The sequence below is a fragment of the Corvus hawaiiensis genome, chromosome 5, assembly GCF_020740725.1.
Source record: "Corvus hawaiiensis isolate bCorHaw1 chromosome 5, bCorHaw1.pri.cur, whole genome shotgun sequence".
In the NCBI taxonomy this organism is placed as follows: Eukaryota; Metazoa; Chordata; class Aves; order Passeriformes; family Corvidae; genus Corvus; species Corvus hawaiiensis.
The window spans coordinates 43358506-43378551 of NC_063217.1; the positions used below are offsets into that span (position 1 = coordinate 43358506).

The 20046-nt window shown below is 43.0% G+C and overlaps 1 long non-coding RNA gene across 1 annotated transcript in view; it reads left to right on the forward strand.

Annotated features, from left to right (window-relative positions):
- Positions 1-19229, forward strand: part of LOC125326748 — a 120810-nt gene extending 101581 nt beyond the window's left edge. The window contains exons 4-6 of the long non-coding RNA XR_007203976.1: positions 3029-3161; positions 10356-10553; positions 18440-19229. This is a non-coding gene — a long non-coding RNA (uncharacterized LOC125326748). The remainder of the gene's footprint in view (positions 1-3028; positions 3162-10355; positions 10554-18439) is intronic.
- Positions 19230-20046: the final 817 nt, after the last annotated feature.

Genomic DNA, 20046 nt, shown 5'->3' on the forward strand with positions numbered 1-20046 from the left:
CTTATAAGCATTGAGGTGCCCTCTCTGTTGTCTGCTCTCGAGGCTGAACAGGCCCAGCTCCCTCAGCCTTTCCTCGTAAGAGATGCTCCAGTCCCCTCATCGCCCCTTTTGGCCTCTGCTGGACCTGCCCCAGGAGCTCCATGTCCCTCTTGCGCTGAGGACCCAGAACTGGACCCAGAATTCCAGATGTGCCCCACCAGGGCTGAGTAGAGGGGCAGGATCACCTCCCTCAACCTGCTGGCAATGCTCTTCCTATTGCACCTCAGGATACCATTGGCCTTCTTGGCCAAAAGGGCAGTGCTGGTTCCTGGACAGCTTGTTGTCCACCAGGACATCCAGGTCTTTCTCTGCAGAGCTGCTTTCCAACAGATCAGCCCCAGCCTGTGGTGGTGCTGGGGTTATTCTCCTCCAAATACAGGACCCTGCATTTGCCTTTGTTGAATTTCAGATGCTTCTTCTCTGCTCTTCTCTCCAACTTGTCAAGGTCCTTCTGAAGGGCTGCACAGAGCCCTCTGAAATGTATATCACAACATTTCACATGAGCCTCACTTGATTTACCTGCATAGACCTGATGCCACACATGGGGACAGAGCTCCTCATTCAGACACTTAACAAACATCATGTCAAGCTCCTACATAGAATCATTGAATGGTTTGGGTTGGAAGGTCATCTTTAAAGGTCATCTAGTCCAACTCTCTTGCAATGAGTAGGGACATGTTCTACTAGATCATGTTTCTCAGAGCCTGGTCCAACCTGACTTTAAGAGTTTCCAGGAAAGGGGCATCCACCACCTCTCTGGGCAACCTGTTCCAGTGTTTCACCACCCTCACTGTAAAACACTTCTTACTTATAGCTAGTATAAATCTACCCTCTTTTAGTTTAAAACCATTACCCCTTATCCTATCACAACAGACCCTGGAAAATTTATCCCCATCCTTTTATAGGGCCCCTTTAAATACTGAAAGGCCACAACAAGGTCTTCCCAAAGCCTTCTCTTCTCCAAGCTGAACAACCCTAACTCTCTCAGCCTTTCCTCGAATGAGAGGTGCTCCAACATTCTGATAATTTTTGTGTTTCTCTGCTGAGCTCACTCCAACAGGTCCATGTCTTTTCTCTACTCCAGAGCTGGACACAGTACTCCAGGTGGGATCTCACCAGAGCAGAGCAGAGGTGCAGAATCCCCTCCCTCACCCTGCTGGCCACACTGCTTTGGATGCAGCCCAGGATACATTTGGCTTTCTGGGCTGTGAATGCACATTGCTGGGTTGCATTCAGCTTTTCATCCAACAGCACCAAGTCCTTCTCGACAGGGCTGGTCTCGATCTGTTCATTCCCCAGCCTGCGTTGAAACCAGGAGCTGCCCTGATCCAGGTGCAGCACCTTGCACCTGGTCTTGCTAAATCACATGAGATTCTCATGTTCCACTTCTCAAACTTGTCCAGATACATATGGATGACATCTTGTCCTTCAGGTGTGTCAACCACAGCACTCAGCGTGGTGTCATCTGCAAATTTGCTGAGGGTGCACTCGATCCTGCTGTGTTGCTGATGAAGCTGTTGAACAGTATGGACCCTTGAAGGACACCACTTTTCACCAATGTCCACTGGAACACTGAGCCATTGACTACTACTTCACAAGCTACAAGCTAAGTTCAGCTCCTTTCTCCTGGACTTCTTTCTCTTTTGCCTCCATCCTGAGGGGAGGGAGAGGCTGGCTGTGGTGGAAGATTTGATGATGGAGGCAGCTGTCTGGCAGAAATTGGCCAGACACCAGGTCAGCTGTTGCGCGTTGCACCTGCGGAGTGGCTGATGGCAGCCTTTGCTGGCTGCTGTCTCCCAGCGGTGCCTGCACAGCAGCCACCCTGGTCTGAAAAGCTCCCAGCCTTTGACAGCTCCCAGAGCTCTCTGATCCTTTGGACATTTATTGTAGCTTGGAAATTGCAAAGGTTGTTGGTTTGCTATTTACCACCAGGTGGCCTAACCATTCCACCGTTCATGAGGAACGCGACTCCATTAGAGAACAGCAGCTGGAACTTTTTAAGCTTTACATATTTTTCTTCCCAAGCCTCAACCTCCCCTCCTTCCTCCTCATTCAGTTGATTAAAAGCGATCAGGGCTGCTCTGATTTATCGACTCAGTCCTTTACTCTGAGCAATTGAGAAAGCTGGTGCTTCCAGCCGCCCAGCCCCAGCTTTAGAGATCAAGCTCAGCTGTCTGTTTACCTCTTAGCCCAAATGAACTCTTGCCATAACAACGGAGGTACCTTGGACTTTTCCTCGTGTGGTAGTAACTGGAGATTGATTCCTTTGTTTGTTGCCTCTGGTATGTCTCTGGTAGGTGGTTTTGTGACCACCCAGGAGTTCTGCACTGGCCACATAAGCTGGATTTATTTTTTTATAAGCTGCCTTGTGCCCCTGGAGCTTTGCAGCGTGGATTCAGTGGGCCAGAGGATCTGACTCAGCAAACGGGGTTTGATTTTTAAACCCATAGACAGCAGTCCCCCTGCTCAGTAGTTTTGGGATAGCCGTGTGGGAACTGGCTCAGCTAAGGCCTCCTTGGGTTTCAATGGAGTTACAGCTCATGCTTTAAAAGTTGGGACTGACTTCCCAGCTTGGACTTAAGGGAGCCAGACTTACTGAGCTGAAAATGGGAAGGAAGATACTCTTGGATGTTATCTCAGGCTTTTTTTTTTTGATGAGAAGGGTGGGGAAGGCTCTAGCTGTCACAGCAGTATGAACTAAGAAAAAACACATTGAGCCAATGGTATTACATTGACATGCAGGTACTGGGAAGCCACTGAATGACTTCTTAGGAGAAGGAAGCGCAATTTCAGGAGAAGATGGGTTTTTTCATGTACTGCAACACTGATAGCTTAGAAAACGGTATTTTCTACCATTTTCATAATGCCTGAAATTTTTCAGAAGGTACTTTCAAAACAAATCTTAGTAACTAAAGTAATTAACTATGATTATTTGGTTAAAACACCCGTAATTCATTTATTTACCCATCTTTGTAATTATGCATTTCAGTTTTGGTGTGAGTAAGGACAAGATGCAGAGATGACAGACAGGACCATCATGTTAGAGCCCAGAAAGAGAAGCATCTTTACAAGATCAGTTCAACTCAGCTCTGGAACTGGTACCTGACAATTCCAAACCAAAGGTATGCAGTTTCTAAATGCCCCCTATCATAACACAATTGCAGCAAGTCACAACTGCGTTGGGCAGACTTTCCTAAATGATGTGGTGATTGAACTTTTAAAAATACCAGTCATTTGGAGAAGATATCAAGAGTCCTTACATTTGGTAAATGGATTAGTTAGAAATAATAAATACTTGGAAATTTGTAGATACTTACAGTTGCATCACAAAAATATCATGAAGTAGAACTGGATATTTCAGCTACTTTAACCTAGCCTTGGGCTTAGGAGAGTCCAATTCTGATCATTTGCAGGATAAGCTATCAAGTTCAGGGTAAGGAGACTTTAGCCAAGGTGTTACTCTGGATTTACACCTCTGCAGATAGAATCAGATGCTATCTTCTAGTCTATGCATCCTCTGAGAATAGAATTAATTTTGAATTCTTGTATCATCTGCTTGCTTGTGCACTTATTTGCTAACTGTCTGACTGAGTGAGATATTCTGGGTCAGTATGATTTAGGCATCCTTTATTACACAGTTTCCAATTCAGTACATTTTTTAATCAAGACTAAATTGAAGTCAGGTTCCAGGTACATATAAATATAATATATATTTAGTGAATACATTGCAAATTCCCTAGTCTAATTTTAAATGTAACTATAATAGAACAATAAATATGAAGGTTCCTTTATTTTATAGAGGAGTGTTAAAATATTGCCACATCTTAAAGGCAAGTTAAAACCTATTTTCATATTTTTAAAATCACATTAGCTAAAAGCTTGTTAAGGAATAAATAGTCCAGAGGATAATTGAGACTTAGCTGGCTTAAGCATTAATGAATCAAAATCAGATGCCAGATCATTAATTAATTCTACAAATTATAATGTTGCCATTACTGGCAAATACTGTGAGAACTAATACCAAGGAGAAAATTAAACTGCATACTTTCCTTTCTTACTACATATCTTTTGCCAAAAATAAAACAGCAGTAGGGTTTTTTTTGGTTATTACATATATTGTCTGTTTTTAAAAAACTTTTGAATGATTCTTATTTTTTTAAAACATTTCAATTTCTTTAGCATGCTATTTATAGAATCTGCCTATCATAGACTATAAGGATATTTCCATCAGTGCTGCAACCCACAGAAACTAAAATGTAGCAAAAGTGACAGAAAAGTCAATTCAACACTTCTGAGGCCTCACAAAACTTCATGCCCCTTCAAATCAGCCTCTTTGGTAAAAGACAATAATAGATGGGTCTTGCAATGTGGCCTGAAGTGCCACTATCTCAGGCTCTGCCAGACCAATGCAGAAAATTAATTAGATGAGAAGTGAGAGAGGCAAAAGAGAAGGTCAACTGGACATTTCTAGCCACCACTTCTCATCCCACAAGAGGAAACTTCAATATATTTAAGTGGTGGTGGACTTTAAACACTCTTCTGCAGAGTGCAGAACCAAGCTGGGGAATGGGCTGTGATGGGACACCACTGAACCTTATGAAGAATAAAACACTCAGCAGTGATGAGGTGATACAATGTGAGATAATATAACGACATGATAGAACATCAGCCTAGTCAGAATAAAACTTTAGGGCCAGAATGACAGAGCACCATTATCTGAAAACTCACAGTATTGGAACTCTTTGTCTGGTGTGGTGTATGTTTTCCTCTTTTCCCATCATGTGGCAGACACCAAGATTATCTAGGATCTAGAACATTAAGGTGGTCTAAAACATACTCAAAGTGCTTTAATTAAGCCTGTAGAACCATCAAAAGCAAATGTACTGCAGTACTAGTGAAATAGTTTACTGACTTAAGCATCACTAAGTAAGTGGGTAGGTGCAATCTCCTCTGAGATTAAATTGTCCTGAAGGATCCAGCATAGACTGTCAAGTCTGATGCCCATAAGAGAAATCCATGCCTGTAAGAAAAAGCGGTGGAAAAATGTCCCATTTTTTTTCTCCATATCAATTGCTATTTTCATTCAATTTTCTCCCTCTTTTTAATTGAAAAGAAGAAGTCTGGGTAGATTATTTCTAGGTAAAACAGTAAAATAACCTGAAATAAAAATATTCTTGCAGTTTCCCAAAATGAATCACAGCTCAGTTTCCAGTAGGAATCTGAGACTCATGAATCTTGTTACCAAGAGCTACATTTCAGCTGCAGAATAATAAGCTGGCACTTTTTTTCAGCCCTCAGTGTCTGTCCACCATTAATGAAAGCCAAATCTTTGCCAAATCAAATCTATCATCTTGATCAGAAGGTGCTAGAACCATGCCAACTGTCTTTTCTGATAGCTTCATATCTATGCTGAATAGATGAATTCTTGGTAATTTTTTACCCTTTGGATCCTTTGAACTACCTAAAGATGTTAACCTTTGCCATGCAATAAAAATTAAACTGTCAATAGGCAACACTTTGGATAATAATGTGTTCTAATATAACTACATTATCTATCCCTCTACTGAATTCATGGCCCTTTTCCATGTTTGGAGTCAACAGATAGTACTAAAGCTGATTTATTGTAACTTTTGGCCTTCTGGCAAAATTACAGTATCTAATAATAGACCAGTAATTACAATTTTCCCCCAAAGTTGCTGTCTTGAGCACAAGTCCAGAAGAAGCTGAGAGCAGCCAACAGTGGATGCCTATGAAACACGCATGAGAGTAGGACAAGCACGTAGAGATGCTCCCTCCGAGGACTTTTCCAAACTGCAGCTACTTGTGTCTCACCAACTTCTCGAGACATTTAATAGTACTTGAAGAATTTTTCTTGTGTGAATTTGTCCAGTCTTTCTTTTTGTTAAGATATACAGCCAATATGGGTCACTCTTCTAGTTTTAGTCTCTCCAGCTACCCTGCTAGATTGGTAGAAAGATGATGGGCTTTTTTTGTAATGAGTAATGACTCAGAGGTGGAAAGGACTCTTTTTACATGGTTGGATGGCCAAGTTCATGGTGCAATAGCTGCTATAATTCTGCTGGGATTTCATATTATCATTAATGATTTGCTAGGGCACTTGAAGCCTGCAATGCTATCCCTTAAAAGGATTTAAAATCTAAACACATTAAAAAAGCTCTGCATTTGCGCTGCGTGGTTCCTATTTCTGACACTACAGCCCTAATTCTTTTGACACTCTGAAATCTGTCACTGTTAGAAATTATTAATGCCACCATCAACAAGGAAAACTACAAACCCAGGAACTTTTACAACTGTGGTGTGAAAGCACAGTATTCAGCTGCTGTAAAAACATCTTTGGCATAAAAGTGTCTTGTTCTTTAGCTTGTTTTCATATTTTTCCACTCATAAAAGTTAATTAATTACAGTAATTAAAGGTAAGACCAAATTTATGCAGGCTAACAGAAACTTTGTTCCAGATGGACTCTACCAGGTAATGAGGGGCAGTTGATAGTGATATTTTTCCTTTCCAAAGGGTGTCCAGTGGAAGATCACAGTTAGGGCAGTTTGGGGAGAAGGAAACAAAACCACCATTCATCCATACAATGAGATGTCTTGTGACAAATAGCTTACTCTAACTGGTGACGCCAAAATAGATGCATTTTTTTAATCCATTTGTTACTGTCTTACAGGCTTTCAGCCAATTTATCGAGATAATTTGTGTAGAATTGATTTTTGTATATACTTTTATTGGATAGGCAAGCACTCACTGATGCTTAATACACAATGGTCCTATCACACAGTGCTGTATAATCAACAGCCACCCAAAGATTGGATGGCCTGGAAAAAGCCTTAGATGGGGCACAATTTTTTCTAAAAAATATAATTATGCCAATATAATGTCCCAAACAGAATCACTAATTTCCCTGTGCACGTCCCTTTTTCATCTTGGATTGTGTTACTTTGGATGCTTTTATCACTGAATGAAAGCAAGTGTATGCCAATTGAATTAAGTTCCTATAGTTAAGATAACTGTAGTGATGCAAAAGGGAGAACTTTCTATGCAGTCGCATTGTCACCAAGCCCTGAGACTGTATCTGCTGTCTTTGATGGAGAGGCTGTGGTCTGTAATGCTGGTGAATTTGCCACAGCTCTGGCACTTTAGATGCTTCTGGTTTTAAACCTGGTGTCCCTGATCCACTCCCCACTGTGTCATTTTGCAATTATGAGTTCATTGGCCCACACCTTCAATGAGCTGGCATGCGCTCTTCCTGCCATACTGTCATTTACACTGAGTGTTGTCAAAGAAAGAGAAAGGCACCACAATATACTCAATGAGCTTTTTAGATTAACAGTTTGGAGAATAATATAAATTGTAGTAGAAGCAAGGTGGTTTGTTGGGTCTTTTTCTTGTTTGTTTATGAGGCTATCCTAGAAGATAGGACACAAAGAGGAAAATTCTGCCCTTAGGAAAGTTAATGGGAAACAATTCAGCAGTTGCAACAGGGATAGGATTTTTCTGACTGTATATTACTCCACTGCCATCCTTCCCCCTCTGCCTCCTCTCCAGCATGCACGTGTTAGACAAAGAACAGCGCCTCTCCTATTTCAGCTGTCATTTCAAAGGAAGAAGACTGACTTAATTCCCTATCACCAGGTCACTTAATTGCTTGGCGGTCATAAAGGATAACAATTTTTATTGTTCAATTTAATTAGACAGCTTCTAGAATAAAATCATTTGAATTTTCTCATAGCACAATCTAGCTCTTGGAAAAAGGATAAAAGCTTATTTCAATGGGAAATCATGGCTTGAGTCACATCTGGAAAAAAACCCCAACACCTCAAGTCACTGAAATAAAACTTCTTTGTGTAGACAAATGCAAAACCTATTCTGATTTCTGTCAGAACTGAGAGTGATATTAAGTGTTTTTTAGCTGTGTTGGTTTTTGGAAAAGAGGTTAAGCTACTAGCTAGAGAGTGTAAAAAGGGCCTGGGAAAACTGAAAAATAGATTATCTCAGCTGACTGTGGCTAAGGATGAAAGCTGTCTTTAGGATCTAACATTTCTTTAGGGTGCTGCAGAACCTTACTGCTTCAACAGACACTGTAGCCACCACACAGCAAAAATATAAGTTCTGCCATTTAAAAAATCTTTTCCAGGGGTCAAAATATCTGACTTATTTACAGAAAAGGAGCTGATTGAGGGCTTGCCCATACTGGTGCAGAAGGATGCCATCCTCAGCAGGGTTTACTCTTTTCTTAAGAGCACACTAAAATCGCCTGAAGTTCACCAGGAATTTTGTAGCACCTGTCTGGCAGAAAATCTGCTGGTCATCTGACTTTTCCAGTGGGTATGTGTGTGATGACTAAAAGAGACAAAGAAGTAGAGAGGAAAGGCACTGAAAGGGGATGCTTTTTTACTTCAGTAAATTTATAAAATCAGTAATTGCTGGGGGAAGCTCAAAGCCACATGCCCAGTCAAGAGATTCTACACTTTGCCAAAGTAGTTTTTTTTCAAAAGTTCTTCTACAGCAATCAAAATGTATTAATTTTTTCACAGGTTGTGGAGCTGAAAGGGTCTACCTTGTAGAAGGTAGAAAGTTTTCTACCTTGTTTAAGGCTAGCAGTTTGCCTAATGTATTCACTGAAGCATTATCAGAGTAACGCTTTTTAATTTTATTTTTTAAAATACCCTCCTAAACCAGCAAAAGCAACCTAGTCCAACTCAAGCACAGATCACATTTGTTCTGGTATAAAACAACTTCTGGAGGTTAATGCATGTTGTTTGAAAAGAAATTTAAGTTGTCCAGAGAAGGGCCACTGGAACGAGAGCATGAACTCCTCTCCAGGTGTTATGTTCTGTTTTAAATAATGTAACTATAGGCCAGTTTCCCAAGATACTAAACTGAAAAAGCCTGGTCAGCTAGGACATGGAGCCTTCCCCTTTCCTCTTCCTTCTCTTTTTTGCCTTCCTGATTCCTTTCAGGAACCCATGTAGATGTGCCTCCTTTGCAGCCAGGCATTGCTGGTGCAGTAACTGGAGTTAGCAAAATACACTGGCACTGAATCCATCTCTCTGCTCATTTCCCCTCAGATTTGTTACCTTCCAAATTGTTTGCCCACCCTATTACTTGATAAAGCACTCAGGATGTTGCTGCACTTGAAAATGACCTGGTTTACTGCAATCCTGCATATAAACTGCTAGTATATGTCTAGATCTTCTATGAGTTCATGCAGCTCAGTATAGACCCACTAAAGCTAAAGAAGCTGCTCCAATTCACCCCAACTCTAGGTCTGATCCATCTTTTCTCATTTGGTCCTTTAACCAGTCCCTTTTTTGTTCCAACTTCTTTTCTCATCTACATTTGTCAACCTAGTATTTTGAAATTTTTTGTAGTCTGTTTTCATTTACTGTTAAAAATGCATCCCTAGTATCAGGCACATCATTTTCTAAGCCTCCATCATGCCAAGAGAGTTAGTAAAACATCAGTTTTTCACTTCAGTTCCCAACCCATATGTTTTCAAGTAGCACTGGGGAAACATTTTTTAAAGGACAGACTCCAGAGATGTCTTCTAATATCATCAGCAATGATAATCAAAAGCGGCTTCTGCAGAAGCCTGTGGGATTATCAGTCTCTCAAAAGGAAATTCAGCAGCTTTTCTTGCAGTAACATTTATTCTCCACCCTTGCACCTCAGGCTATCCTTCACCTCAAGGTGGTGACACCCTGGACAACTCCATTTCCATATGCACTTCCTATTCAAATGTCAGGCGGGACCCTTAATCCAGGGTAAAAAGCCCTCCTGGATTTCTATGGGAAATGCAGCTCAAATGCTAATAACAGTTTATCATAGTTCCTAGGTGATACAATTATGCCTCATTTACAGTTGCAAAACACCTCTGAGGAAGTAGGGCTTTTTTACTTCTCTAATTTAGACATAATTTCAGCTAGTCATGACATCAGTGTTAGGACTAAGGCTTTACCACAAAGGAACACACTGCTAATTTCAAGCTTTCTTGGCTGATTCCGTTCGGACCCAGAGGTGATACAGCCTGTTTCTGTCCTGTGATTGGCAGCACACTGGATCTTTATGAATATCCAGATAATGATCATCATTTCTGCAAGCCTTCCTGCTAGTGACCTCTTGGACAAGGAGAATAACATAGAGCACAAAGGGGCAGTGAGCGCCCTGTTAGTAAGTTCAACCAAGAATTTATTTATCTGCAGAAATCTTATTATTTTGTACTCTGCCATTTCTCGCTATTTCTGTTCTTCTCCCTCCAAGTGTTCTATTTCCTTTTCTTTTTCCTCCTCTTGAGTTCCTCAGATGATGCCTTCAGGACTTGCTGTGCCCCTGTCCCTCCCCACAGGATGGAAGCATTTTGGTACCACCTGTGCCATACTTGACTGTGGAGCCTAGCAGAGCCCCACAGACACTTGGAAGAGGATTATGGGTCCTTTCCCACAAACCTAGAGATGGTCATCACCTGCCTTGGCTTGTGACTACCTCTTCACAGGTAATCCCTGAGAGCAGTTTATTGACAATGCAAACATTCAACTCCATTGAATTTCTGTAGGGGCGAGAAAATAAGCCCTTGCTTGGCCACAAGAGCAGCAATGTGGTGAAAAGCAACAGCAGCCATCCTCTGCAACACCTCCCAGCCAGGCTTGCTCTCCTCAAGCATTCGGAAAAGGGCTTCGCAGTAGTCCCCAGCCCCTGCAAAGAGTGTGGGGGATGCAGGGGGCCAGGGCCTGTGCCAGGGTAAGGGGTGCAGCAGCAGGATAGGCAGGCAGAAGGCATCTGACCGCAGCCCAAGCTGTGACAAGAGAAATTGCAATGTAAATTCTGCACCCTGGCGATAAATTTCACAGTAGCCTAATTTTTGTAGGAATGGCGCCTTGGGCAGAGCCTGTGTGGGCCAGAAAGGAACGGGCTTAAAATTTTCTAGAACTCCCTAATCCTCTTTATCAGTCGCTTCTCCCTAAACTGCTGCTGCTGCTCCCTGAGAGATTTAAAGCCACAGTGGCTTCTTCAAGGCCTCTTCTTGATTATTATGTTTGTTCTCATCCAGTCAAGACAGAGAAACATTAGCATGTGGTTTACACTGCGGGACCAATCACAGATATCAGCACTCAATATTTGAAATTCAAGCAGTAGCTACTTGCAACAAACTGGTCAGGATCAATCTGGAGATAAAAAGGAGGGTTCTGCATTTTTAGAAGGTGGTAGAGATCCATTGTCGAGGTCTGTCAGTCTTACCACCACATGCAATGACACTCACAAAGTATTAATACATGTGCCTGTGCTAGGTTTAATTCCTTTCTTTTGTTTAAAGTTTTTTTTCCCCTTGCAACCATCTGCTTTTCCTCTCATGTTTCAAGTCTTTATATCTATCTGTCAAGCAGGCAGTGGATTCAGGACAGGTTTTCATGCCAAGGCATTCCTTTACCTAATGAAAACAAGTGAATAAAACATAAGAGAAGTAGCTTTAAATTAAAAATAGAGAGAGAAAAACCCTTAAGAAAACCAATATCTGAAGGAAAAAATTTTTTCCTAGGAAAATGCCTATCGAATAGATGAATTTCTATTTATTTCTTGTAATTTAAGTAGGCACCTATAATTATACCCTATTTAAATAAGGATAAGGACCATGTCTGGCAGAAGAGAAATATATGCATATGTGAAGAGTCAAGACAATGCAGATAAACTTCTGATGGCATGACATATTCATGCAGAGTAGTTTCTTTTCAAAACTAAAATTTCCTCCCAAAGGCCCCCAGTTTGTATTATTAATGACATTTTTCTTACCCTGCATTACCATTTCCATTGGAGGGGGAAAAAAGACAAAAACTTTACTCAAGTTTGAAAGGAAAACGCAGTGTCTGAGCCACAAACATCAAATGCTTTTGCACAAGCCTTTGAATGGATTTCATCCACATGGTTTTGTAAATGAACAGAGTGAGCACCCACTCCTGGCCTGAGACCCTGTGCTGAGGGACTCAGAGATGAGGTACAGCCAAACCTGGAGGGAAAAAAACCATGGAAAAATCCCTTTCCAATACTACACTACAACAGCAGCCACACACAGCAGGGCCCCTTCCAGAACACCAGTCCCATTTCACAGTAGCTTTGGTGAAGTGAGTACATTTGGACCCTGATTTAAGTTGCAGGTAACACTGACGGCTCGGAGCTAATTTAAGTCTACACCAAAGCGTTGCGAGGAGCGGGGCCATTAGAGTAGTGTCAATCTGTTCCTTCAGGTTTCTGCTGGCTGCATGGAGCCTTGGATGCCATATCCTAAATGTCTGCCACCAACTAGCTGTCCCTCTTCTCTGTTTAATGTGAATATCCTGTAATTGGAGTGTCAAACTTCTCGCTGCCACCACTGAGGAGGTGGATACGGAGGAGGAACCAGAAGAAATCCGTCTTTGCCATAATGAATGCATGCAGTTCAGACCAGATTGGGCTGTTCAGATGTTTTATTCCTCCTTTTCATCTCCTTTGTGGAGGCTCAAGCAGTACCAGAACACAGAGAACTCCTTTTAGGGCTTCAAACCCATCAAAGATCTGCTGGGTCCACTGTGCGGGAGACAGACAGGGAAGCTTTTTTTGATGCATCTTTCTAATCTCTGTGCTGCTGGTGCTTTTTGCATATCTTGTTGGCTGTTGGTGTGGGGGCACGTGGCAGAGGTTCCCCCCTGGAAGTGGGGGCTGGGGAGTCAGTCCAGGCTGCTCTGCTGCTTTGGTGAGGCAAGCACCTGCCTCGGAAGGGGTGACAAATAGCTGGTTTTACTGCAGTCTCTGGTGCCTAATTGTACAAGGTGGCACAAACGTAGATGCAGTGCCCACACTGAGGCACAGAAAGCACAAGCAGGTGTTTACTGTGATGCTGTTAACTCATTTACACAGCCGTTTCTAGGGGCCTGGGCAGTAGCTCTCAGTGGCTGTACTCCGTATGGCCTCTAGCATTTTCTGGCTGTTTCACGGATGTAGAGAAGATCTATGGCACCCAAAGGCCCTGGACTTTTTTGCCCTCAAGCTGCTGCTAGCAACAGTTAGGGTCCTTAGAGGAGCAACAAGGGGGGTCCATAGTGCAGAAGAAGCCCTTGTTGCAGCTGTCTGTGTTAGCTGTCTGGAGAGGAGTGCGAGGTCTGTTAGCTCAGAGCGCTGAAGGAACACATCCATCTCACTGCTGCTACCCTGCGATTGCCTTGGTGAGGCACTGATGTGATACTGCCCTGGCCTGTCTTGGTATCATTGTGTGTGCCCACCTGCTCTGTTTGTTTCGTCTGTTTGCTGTCCAGGTGGATGGAAATCAAAGCTTTTGTGGTCGCCTTACTGCATTTACCTCCATCTGAAAAGACACCTGTAGCTACAGCTGTCTGTGCCTTTGCAAGCCACCCGCACCATGATGGACACCATCTACTCACTGACAAGCAACAGGAGATTTTAATATTGTTCTGTTGTCTTACTTAAAGATCTGAAAGTGAATAAACCACACATGTGTCCCGCTGCTAAAGCTATCAGTCAGATGTAAAAAGATTGGACACTTGCAGAGATGTGGAGAAATCTGCATCTGTTTTCTAGGATCCCACTTTCTTTTTCTTAAATGCAAGATTTATAATTTTTTTCTGGTTGTATATAGTACTGCTGAAGTCAAAATTAATACTTGGAATGACCATCGTCATGTTGACTGTTTTCCTGCCGTTTTTCTGATCAGGCCTTTAAAAATTAGCGAATATCCTCTCACCACTGATTATATGAAATTTCCTACAGCTATTTAAACAAATCAGACTTCTACAAATAAGAAGCAAACTCAAGAACAGACCATAGTTACCTTGGAGAGATATTCCAGACCTAGCTGAAAAAATACAGGAGTCATTTGTAGTCAGAAATATGAGTTAAGATTAGAACATTTGATTTTTTTTTTAATACATAACTAAATAAGCTTTCCCGCAGGCTTGAACAAATCATCACTAAATCCACATTTCAATAGAGAACAGGAAAACTGGACTGGATAACTCTTATGCAGGCTGGGATATTTTACATCTCCTATTCATCTATTCACTCTTTCACAGTGTTGCCCAGAAATCTTAGAATTCATGCATTGGGGTCCAAAAATAGCTTAGGAAAGAGTACTAGATGAAAAAAAGAAAGTACTTCCCTGGAAAGCAAGATTTAAAAAATATATTCCATAAAAATTATTCTCTGTAAATGCTACAGGACATATTAAGTTAGTGGTGTCTAGGTCAAAAATAAACCATTGGAAGAGTGCTTTTATCTGCCACTTGGAGCAGGACTAGATGTCTTTTTGCATTTAGCCAGTATGCGTAAATTATTTTGTGTATTGCTTAATTGTTGAAGGTTTGTGCAAAATAATTTTGCAGTTTGAGATTCTATCCTGTGGTAAGAAATTCCTTAAGTAAAGACCTAAGTGAAGATGTCTTTCTGATTTCTGCAGGATTCTGAACTGAAATAGGTAGCACTGGCATTCCTGACCACAGCAAGCCTCAGAAAATAGCCATCAATAGCCTTGGCCTTGTACAGCTGACCCTGTTTGAACTGTGATTACTTCTCCAGAATTCACCCAGATTGTATTGGCAACCAGCATGAAGTATGAGCCCAGTCTGTCCTAAAGACTAATAACTTAGCCATGAAAATTGGCTTCACGTGCTGTGTTAATCGAGTCTCTCTTGAAGTTAGAACGAGCAGTAATTTCCACAGGGAGTCAGAAAATTAATACAGCCCTGAAATGCACACCAAATTGCCTTTGCACTTAGTTGCCTGCCTACATGCTAGTTACAAGATGGTAGCAGTACCAAAAGTTTTGTTTTGACTTGTCTTCTTCATCTATGGGGAATAATGATGCTACATAGGTGATGAAAGGCACCTTAGTCCTTTCATGAAATGACAAAGGACTGGAAAGCACTGTGGTGCTCAACCTATGCTTCAAGCCATGCTGTGTCTCCACACATGCTAGATCAGGAGCATCCAAACTCTGCCCTTGACACAGGAGGAGTGTTCGTGGGATTAAATCGCAATGCCAGTGGGCAGGGTTTGCACCAAAAGCCTTCTCCAGAGATGGTAAAAGCCACAATAAATAAGTCAGGGAACCTGCATAATAACACTGAGAATTTATTTCTGTATTTATTAGCAGTGTTCCGTTTACTGAAGTCCAACCACTGTTTAGCCCTCCCTCACCAGCTCTGTCTCTTTCTCCCTTCTCACCCCTCTGCATTTGGTTGTTCAGACTCCTATGGATGACCACAGAGGAAATGGAGAGTGCATGCAGGATGTGCTGGGTGAATGGTGAACTCCAAGCAAACACACTGTTTATTCAGAAATAGTTCAGGCTGTTTTCAGGACCAAGAGAATACTGATTTCTGATTGTGCTTACCTCTTAAAGGGGAGCACACAAATCTCTGTGGTAACTTTCCATTTCAATGGCTACTGAAAGAAATCTGTTTTGGGAATTGCCTTTGCTTACTTGTGTAAAAATCCTTTTGTGCCATTAAGATGCTTTGCAAAGAAAAACAAGATCTAGGGGCTTGTCAAGGTACAGTTTTCACTACCCAGTAGAGTTAGTCTCATTAAAATGGACCTCGTCTCCTCACTGCTCCTGCACATACTGTCAGTTTATCACAGATCATCTGACATCTCCAAAATGGAAAGCATGACGTAAAGCTGGAAAAGGAGCTCGAGACTGAAAAAAGTCAAAATGAAAATTGCAGACTTTGGAGTAATGGGTAGCCAGAGAAGATGGCTGTATCCAAACCTGTCAAGTATTCAAGGTACCTATATGCCAGCCAGAGGGAACAATAAGTGTTCAGGGCTGTGTACCACTTGCTGCCCCTGGCCAGCTCTGCAAGGAGCAGTGCACAGTCCCAGAGCCATGCATACCAGAATAACCTTCTTAGGAAAACCCTGCCAAAAAAACCCCTTGCAGGAATACCTATCTGTCTTCCCCCCACCTCAGCTCAAAGAGCAGGGACACAGCCATGAGAGGCTGCAGCTGGCAGAGGCTGCCTGCCCAGTGTCCTGTCCAGACCCCTTGCCCACACAGAGCAGGCCAGCTCAGGTCTCTCACGCAGTTCTCAAGGGCAGCGGTCCTGAGTGTTGGTTTACTCTTGAGTTTTGGGCTGGGAGCTCGGAAACAGCAGAACTGCCTGTGTGAAAAAGGACAAAACAGCCACCCGAGACCTTCTCTGGGTCAATGAGGGGTGCAAATCCTGCGTTCTGTTTGACAAAAGGCAACAACCAGAAAACTACCAGGAGACAGAGGGGACACTGAGAAAGCCCTGGATGCAGAGTGCTGTGGCTACAGGAGACACAGGGGTGGGGTTGGGGCGAAGTACCTTGCCTTCCAGGGAAATGTCCCTCACATTGGCTGGGAGATGACACCTGCTAGCAAAGAGCAGCTGCTGACTTTCCTCTCAAAGCTGGATTGCCTCAACTGGGTTTCCACAGTGCTCAAGTGGGCTCAGCAAAGGGAATCCTTGATGGCCACATGCTGCAGGGAGCTCCTGGCTTTCAAGGTGGCCTTGCTCGAGTGGACACTCCCTCCCCTCCCCATTATGGAAATGCCTTCAGAGAGAGCTTGCTGTGGGAGATGTAATTTCTCCTGTTGGTTTCCACGTGACAGCAGTAAATTCTTTTAATGCTCCTTAAGCTGAATTTTCCACGGTCAGTTTTCCTAGGAGACTATTTTTGCATGCATTTCCTCGTCGCCTGGACAAGACCAAGACAGATTTGAAGCCAGACCGTTGCAATAACTCAGCTCCACATAACAAGCCAGGTTCAGTACGGGTGGGGAAAACAAACAGTCTGGGGATTGACAGGAAGAGAGATTTAAATGCTGGAGTAGAGCATTGTACTCTGTCTGGGGCTTCAGTGGGTTTTCAGCATAGCAGAGGGAGAGGCTGTGACACAAAGCAGTTCCTTTCTATAGGTATGTGTATACTTGTATATGAGTGTATGTTGAATATTTAGATTACCCCCCCTTATTCAATGTGTAAAATGCACAGGTGTATGACTGGAACCCAAGACTTTACCTCTGACAGTCCCTCTGCTCCCCCAGATACCTTTGTCCCAGGCAGTGCCCCTGGAAAAACAAACAAAAAAGCAGACCAACCCCAAGCCGCCATCAGCAGCACAGAAACAGCAAGGCTTTTTTATAAACTGCCATTCAAGAGCCCTGTAATTGAATGCATGGGGCTGCGCTCTGTGCTTCCCTGGGGAGTTTGCCTCTCCCACTCCCTCCTGCAGCAGACTTTGACACTGGGAAAGCAGTTTTCCGGCAGGAGCAGCCTGGCCCTGCCCACGCTGACCTGCAGTCAGCGGCACCGTGCACTGTCTTCACTGACAAAGCGTCTACACAGGGAGCTAAGGAGGATCCTAACGAGGGAAAAGGAGCCACGGCTGCAGGATGAACACTGAGCTCACAAAATCCAGAGGCAAACCTAGGCCGGGAGGTGTTGACTTTGCTGTTTCCTGCATGTACAGGTGACAGCAGTTAATGTGTTAAAATGGCTAATGTGTCATTAATGGAAAATGGGATTTAAATGAAGAATTCTGGATGTGGGAGGCAAATCCCTTAAACTCCGTGCTATAAATGCTGGTTTTGTGAATGAGCCACTGCCACCAGGTACTTTGGAGGAAAAGCCTAGCTAATAACTGGAGAAAATGGCATGGCACAAAACTCTCCAAGCGCTTGGCCTGGAGGCTGTGTGCCCATTAGAGGAAATCAGAAAGTCAAAACAGACACTGTGTAATTTCTCTGTACTTGCATTAACCATATCCCCAGCCCCAGCAGTGTGGCTCACTTTCGTATAATAAAGCGCTTTATTCCACACCATTGCAGCTAAGTATCCTCATCAGATGGAGCATCACAGTGGCTAGAATTCACTTTTCCATTAAGGAGATCGTGCATCTTGCTAAGACATTAGTCTATAGCTCCAGCAATGTTTTGATTATTTTTAAGAGGGCAGAGCTTGGTGATAAACATTCATTCTCTCAGCCCCAGAAGAACTTTTAATTTCATAAAAAACAAAAAAACTTTTCATTTCTACTATTTGGCAACTGCCTTGGTAAAATATTTTGTCTAAATTACAATGTTAATCCAGTTGTGTCAGAGCACAAAAATTGTTCCTTTCTAGGCACCAGAACTGTTTTCCGTGTGAGGCTTTATTACATTAACTCTTTGGGAGCCCTAACATCAACAGAGCTGTCAAGGTATCGGTCTTTGCCTTTTTTGACCTGGAGTACTGCCTGAAGGTTGGACAAATTAAAATCTGAACTGGACTCTTTTGAGAGGTACAGGGGGATAGGAGAAGCAACAACGGGTGCAAGTCGGCACACAGGAAATTTGGATTGGATATTTGAATTTTTTTTTGTTTTTCACAGGAAGGGAAGTCAAAACACTGGACCAAGAGCCCACAGAACCTGTGGTCTCCATCCTCAGCAGTTTTAGAACCCCATACGGACAAGGCTCTGCACAACCTCATTTAATTGGTGCTGCTTTGAGCAGGGGTTGCCCTACATGATCCCTGAGTCCCTCCCAGCCTGAATTACTCTGTGATTTTGTCATCAACACAGAGAACAAGAGAAAGGGGAAAGCAGCATAGGCAATTTTACAATTTCTTCATATCCACTGTACTCCAGAGCCAGAGAAGACCAAGCTGTATCCCCAAACCTCCTACATTTATAGCCTCTACTGAAGTACATGTGGATGCTTGGGAGCTGCACCAGCTGCTGAAGGGCACAGCTGGGTAAGAGCATTCTTTCTCTGTGTGTGGGAGCCTGGAAGGGCTGAGGGTTTTTTAAGCATTTTTTGTGCCCATGGGCATTGCCACATGCCCTTTGGAGCATCATATGTGATGGACTGATGCTGAGAGGTCTCTGGCTGAAAAGTCCTGAGGTTGCTGTCACAGAGCCAAACTGTTGTCTCAAGTCTGCTCCAGCCACTCTGAGGTTTGGCTGGGTGGGTATAGCCAAGACCACAATTAAAAATGAGGATTTCTGCAGTTCATTCAGCTGATAGGAATTTCTACTTGCCTTTTAGTCCTTGAAGTATTTTTAACTCCTTGCTGACATATGACCATATTTGGGATTTATATATTTATGTATCTGTAAAAGCAGTAAAACAATATACAGATGGGTTTTAATGCTATAATAAAATCCCAATGATAAGCAAGAGCTTCTCTGAGGCCACCTTAAACCCTGATGAGACTTAAATGCCAGGTTGTTATTGTGGCTTGTTTACTCTCACTTCTAGCTGCATTTTACTGTTTGGCTTCCTAAATCTCAGCAGGGAAAGGACAGCTTAGCTTGCTTGAAGACCGTGCTGCTCTGAAATGATGACTGTTGCTGTGGGGGAAGGGGTTGCACTCTCTGTGACATGATTTGTAGGACCCTCTATAAATCATTTACCAGCATGCCTTCACTGTAAGCTTACAATCTGTGGAGCTTTAAGAAATGTGAGGAATAACAATTTTGCAAAGGAAGAAAAACCAAACCAAAAAAACAGATGAAGAGATGGACCTCTCTAAACCCCTTGCCTGGAAAAGCAAAAGCCTGTATTTAAGTCATAGGGACAAGCCCTGAAAACATTTAATGGGTGAGTGCCTTCCTGCGCCGCCACCACGTGTTGTACGAATCGCAGCTTCGTGGCTTCGGAGCAGACAGGGAGGAGGCTTGGCCAGCCCTGCGCGGGCAGTGCAGCTGTGACCCTCGTGTCTGCCTCTTGAAGTCCTTAATAAATCATCCTGCCATGCTCATAAAGTGGAGTTCAGCAGCAAAGCAAAGGCCTGAGCATGCAAACCCAATTGGAAAATCAAGGGTTTCTAAAAGGGGAGGGCAATACCTTCCTTTTCTGTCACAGGGCAACACCCACATGTGGTTATGGATGACACCGGAGCAACAGCTGGGGAGCTACCGTGGAGGCATTACACTTTCTTACTGCCGAAGGAGATGTCTGGCATCGTTCTTATGCCAAATGGAAATGCTGATAC